Raw genomic sequence first — 5,707 nt, forward strand, 5'->3', positions numbered from 1 at the left:
ACCACTTTGAAGGGCAGGCTGAGGGTAACGCAATGTCACTAGAATGGTTTCGATCTGAGGGACACAGGTCCCAACAAACTCTTGAGAAGGAAGTTCCAAGCAGACAGGGAAAATGTATTGAGCCCTATGGAAAGCAAAGCTGAGCCATGCATGCTTATTCACTTATGTATAGGCAAACATGCTCTAGTGGCCAGGAATGGCTCCGAAGGGGAGAGGAAGGAGCCACTCGCACGGTGTGGTCCCTGCAAAACTTAGTGCTTTGCACCCCTCTAGCTGTGCTACTGCCCTGTCTGAAAGCCTGCAGAGCTGCTGCCATAGTTGGCAACCTTCAGTCTCGAAAGACTATGGTATAAGCCTACAGCACCCGGTATTCCCAGGCAGTCTCCCATCCAAGTACTAACCAGGCCTGACCCTGCTTAGCTTCCAAGATCAGACGAGATTGGATACGTGCAGGGTAACAGTTGCTGCTGCCATTCAGTGATGGCAACACAGAGATAGAGAGACCAAGGGTCTTTCTCAGGATACGGCAGCTTCCTATCTTCCTATGCTTATGTTTACATGCAGCATACTTATGCTGCTTTTCACCAAAAAGGTTTGCAAAGTATTTTACTTAACAAAAGGAGTGAGAAGGTGGTTCCTTGTCCCAGTTGGGCTCTCAGTCTAAAAGAGTTATCTTCAACATTTTTCTGTTCATGGCACACTGACCTCTATGGTCTTCTGCATGGTCTTTGCCTCTTGTGATGTCACTTCCAGAAGTCTCTTTGGAGGTCTGCGGCTTTGCTGGTGGAGGAAGAGTGGCAGACAATTCATTACTCCAGACAGTTGACCTAAAAAGAGATCTGCAGAATCTGGAAGAGGTGTTTTTTTTTTTTCTCTAGCAATTTTCAGCCGCTGTGCTCCAAACTCCCTGCAGACCTTTAATGGTGCACCAGTGTGCCACGGGTGGAAGTTCTTTGTCTAAGAAGCAGAAAGGAGAAACCAGCGAACATTCACTTTGGGTTAGGGCAGGGCCAAAGTCCCACATCAAATATCTGGAATGGTGTTGAGGGTCGGAAAAAAAAAAAATTAAATATAAAATTTAAATAAATACATTGGAGATGGAACTTAGATGAATGACTGAAATGAATGAATAGGCTCAAATGTCCAGGATTTCTCCAAGCTCTGACACAGCCCAAGAAATAAAGTACACACACTTAAATGGACCCTCATTCCCCCACCCCACAACTCTGGTTTTGTTTGGTCAACTGGGCCAGAGGCTCTCAGGGGATCAGAGGCTGGCCGTGGGCTGGATAGAGGCTCTCTGCCGGCTACATCTGGCCCCCAGGTCAGGGTTTGGAGACCCCTAGGCTAGGGTAAAGAGGGACAGTTGCTCCCCCCTTGCTAAATAGAAGACAGCCACCCATTTGAAAGGTGCTTCTGTGCCAAGTTTAGAGGAGGTGTTTGTGTTGGGGCTGTGCACACGGTCAATTTTGAACCAATTTGGGCCTCCAATTTTAGTAATAAATACACCAAAAAATCTGCCACTTCCTTCTTTCCCCAGTGCAGGCCCATGCAACTTGGGATTCACCAGCTGAAAAGCAGCTGAGCAGCTGTGCATGCAGGATGGGTTGCCAGAAGCGTACTAATCCTCCCGGTTTTGCTGCCTGCCTGGGGCAACCATGTTTCTTCCACTTCCTTCTTCTGGTTATTAATTTTTTTTTTTTTTTCCAAGAGAGAACAGGTTCAGTTGGGCTGAAAAACTGCTGATAGAAAGGCTTATCAAAGGGGTCTGAAAAGGCTTACAAGCCATGTTTGCCTCCCTTGAGGCAGAGAGAGGGGAGGAAAAAATTCCACAGTAATCCATATTATAGAAATGCTTGAACACATGTAATGCCAATTATTGCCACCTGCTCAATCTTGTCTCTGTTATAACACTCCCAGGAGAGACGCACTTATGGGGCCTGTCAAAAGAAATGTCAGTTTTACTCCTTTCGCCAGATGCAATCTCTTTTTCCTTCTCCGATGGTCTGCCTGGAATCCCATGTGAAAATGCCATTAAACCTTTGGGAATGGAATGGTGGGGAATGGGAAGGGGGGGTCGGCTCCGCGATGCCAAATTGACATGGCAGCTATGTTATTAATGCTGTGCGAATTTGCCGCAGCTCTTTCTCTACCCCCCCATCACTCCATTTCTGCAAGGGAATGGGAAAATCCTATCAATGAATTTGCTATTTAATCTTAAGCCATCGGGTGAGCACATGTTTTCTTTCAATTAGAGAAATGTAGATGGTCTCTTTCCAGCAGCTAATGCTGTTGGTAGATCCTGCACAGTTCATGGGGAGAGGCATAAAACAGGGACAAATGAGAACTGGAGGCGCACTGAAGAGGGGGAACTGGTCATAAGAACAGCCCCGCTGGATCAGGCGATAGGCCCATCTAGTCCAACTTCCTGTATCTCACAGCGGCCCACCAAATGCCCCAGGGAGCACACCAGATAACAAGAGACCTCATCCTGGTGCCCTCCCTTGCATCTGGCATTCTGATATAGCCCGTTATTAGAATCAGGAGGTTGCACAGACACATCATGTCTGGTCCCTAGCTACCTCCAGAGGCATCACAAGGGTTTGCATCACCTGGTGCAAGTGCTCATTCCATCACTCCCATGATGGACTTCTTCCCACACCAGACCATACAGAATAAATTACAATGCCATGTACTCAGCCTAAATGCAGTGGTATCGCAAGGGTTGGCATAATCCCCCTTAACTTTATTTAATTTAATATATAACAAGGGAAGTCGCCCTTGGAGACTGGAGAAAACTTTGATATTGTGGGCATAACAGAAACCTGGTGGAATGCGTAGTATCAGTGGGATACCGCGATCCGGGGCTATAAACTCTACAGGAGAGACAGGGAGGGGCATGCTGGAGGTGCGGTGGCCATTTATGTTAAAGGAGGGTTAGAATCCAGTAAAGTAGAGATTGAAGGCGGGTCTGACTCCACCACAGAGTCTTTGTGGGTTAAATTACCAGCCCTGAGGAGCAATGTAATACTGGGGGTATACTACCATCCTCCAGACTGGAAACCTGAAAGGTACCTTGGGTTATGTCAGAATGCCAGATGCAAGGGAAGGCACAAGGATGCAGGTCTCTTGTTGTCTTGTGTGCTTCCTGAGGCATTTGGTGAGCCACTGTGAGATAGAGAAAGCTGGACTAGATGGACCTATGGCCTGATCCAGCGGGGCTCTTCTTATGTTCTTATGTACCCAACAAATTGATAACCAACTGAAAAACCAGTGGCCAAGTTGATGACACTCACACAACAGAATAGAAGTTCTAGTATTAGTTCTGATACATTGGAAATGAATGCTGACTCAGTATGAGTCAGCAACTTATTGGTTCCCTGCTGTGTCGTAATAACACCTCATTAGCTCTTGGAACAATTATTAACAGTATTTATATACCGCTTTTCAACTAAAAGTTCACAAAGCGGTTTACAGAGAAAAATCAAATAACTAAATGGCTCCCTGTCCCAAAAGGGCTCACAATCTAAAAAGATGCAAAAAGAACACCAGCAGACAGCCACTAGAACAGACAGTGCTGGGGTGAGGTGGGCCAGGTACTCTCCCCCTGCTAAAAAAAGGAGCACCCACTTGAAAAAGTGCCTCTTACCCAATTAGCAGGGGTTAATTGAACAATCAAGTTCATTGGTCTGTTTTGAGTTATGAAAATCTACTTTTCATTACATAAGGCAGTTTTCCTTTTTTGGTTATTTGGCTATAACATTTGACAGAATACAAACATTTTGGTTCTGTTTGTTACATTGCATTCTGTATTAAATTGCCAATTGAATTGATATATAACATGATAATATTCAAAAATACCAAGATTTCAAAAATCTTTAATTACCCTGTGCAGTCCGCACCTCCCATACTCCACTAGTGACATCACTGGCTGCCACCTCAGGCCAGGCTGGGGCTCACCCCCTCCCCCTTGATTCAAAACTAGGGCTTTTGGGTTCACCTCAATTCGTGCTGTATTTATTGATGCTTCTCCTAGCTCTCTCCACAGTCCTGCAGTACTGGCTGCTACTGTTAAAGACTCAGTTCTTGTGACTTCTAGCTGCTAGTGTGCAACATGGAGGCGATTCTGCTAAGGCCCAATGCATGCCCAGGGAACTCTGTGCAACTTGACATTCAGTGTGTTCCTGTGACTGGGTCTTGCTGAGTCCTCCTCGTGGAAAACAGCAGAGATCCTGTCAGCTGGCAGACAACCATCTCCATCTAGAGATCTAGATCTAGATGCAGGGTAGAGTCACCAGCTCGTTATCTCAAGGGAGTATCTGTTATATTTCTGAGCACAATTCATGGTGCTAACAAGCCCTGCATGATTTTGGTCTTCTGCTACACAAACCTGCCTGTTCTCTGTGTTAGTTGCCAAAGAGTCAAGAGCGACTGAGGTTTGGATGGAGTTGCAGGGCAGAGCCTTCTTGATTGCAGCTCCTTGATTTTGGAATTTGGGAGACCTGGCTTGCTCCTCTTAACCCATTTCTGCCCAGCCCATAGGTGTACACATTTGATCCCTGTTGCATCTATGCAATCTATGCAACATTGGGCAGAAATGGCTTAAGCAGACACTGCTTAAAAGCCTCCTGTTTCGTTTGGTGTTTCCTTTAAGGATTTTTTTCTCCTAGTCTTGCTAAACTTCAGCTGTCTGATTTGTTCTGTTCACTGCCCTGTACTCACATAAGGAAAGTCTTCTTGGCTCAGAGTAGGCTAAAGGTGCATCCAGTCTAGCATCCTGCTACTCAAGTGACCCACCTGTCACCTCTGGTATTGCTTGGATGGTGACTGTTGTTTTAGCTGCTGTCAGCTATCTTGATGGTCCATTAAATGAGATTGAAAGACAGCCCTGAGATATTTAAATAAACACCCCTCCCTTCTCTGGGGGATCTCAGGCCAATATGCATTGTTCACCCCTTGGAGCATGTATCCTCTCAACAACCCTGTGAGGAACAACAGTGGTCTTGAATGACAATTTGGAGCAGGGAGGAGCAGGGTTTAGAGCAGGACAGGAGGACCAGGAATGTTGCTTGTGGCAGCCTTGGATCTGCCACCACAACCTCAAGGCCACAAAAGAAAAGCCTCTTACTATGTGCATTGTGCATTGTGCAGTTTTTGCAAACTCAGAGTATGGGACTTCTTCCAGTTCTGTCACAAGAGACTACATGAATGAAGGAGTCCCTGCCAATAAAACCAGGAGTCCTGAGCTTCCAGGGTTGAGGAAACTACACAAGGAGTGTGGCAATGATGCAGATGACCTTTTTTCAGCTCACTTTTGGCAAGAGGAAACTGGAGGAAGGTGGTGGCAGCAGCAGCAGTAGCAGATGGGGTGAAGGGCTCTCCAAATCTGCTGCTTTCTCACCTCCCTGCATTTTGCTGCTGATGCAGCCTGCATCCCATGCATCATGGATGAACCTCCCTTTATTTAGAGCAGGGGTGCCCAAACCCCGGCCCGGGGGCCACTTGCAGCCCTCAGGGGCTCCCAATCTGGCCCGCGGAGAGCCCCCAGTTCCCAATGAGCCTCTGGCCCTCCAGAGACTTTCTGGAGCCTGTGCTGGCCCGACACAACTGCTCTCAGTGTGAGGGCGACTGTTTGACCTCTCACCTGAGCTGTGGGATGAGGGCTCCCTCCACTGCTTGCTGTTTCGTGTGTGTGATGCAGCAGTGG

The 5,707-nt window shown here is 47.0% G+C and overlaps 1 pseudogene; it reads right to left on the minus strand.

The window, feature by feature from the left end:
* Positions 1–352: 352 nt before the first annotated feature.
* LOC136650511 (5S ribosomal RNA) lies at positions 353–472 on the minus strand (annotated as a pseudogene).
* Positions 473–5,707: the final 5,235 nt, after the last annotated feature.

The sequence above is a fragment of the Tiliqua scincoides genome, chromosome 4 (assembly GCF_035046505.1).
Source record: "Tiliqua scincoides isolate rTilSci1 chromosome 4, rTilSci1.hap2, whole genome shotgun sequence".
In the NCBI taxonomy this organism is placed as follows: Eukaryota; Metazoa; Chordata; class Lepidosauria; order Squamata; family Scincidae; genus Tiliqua; species Tiliqua scincoides.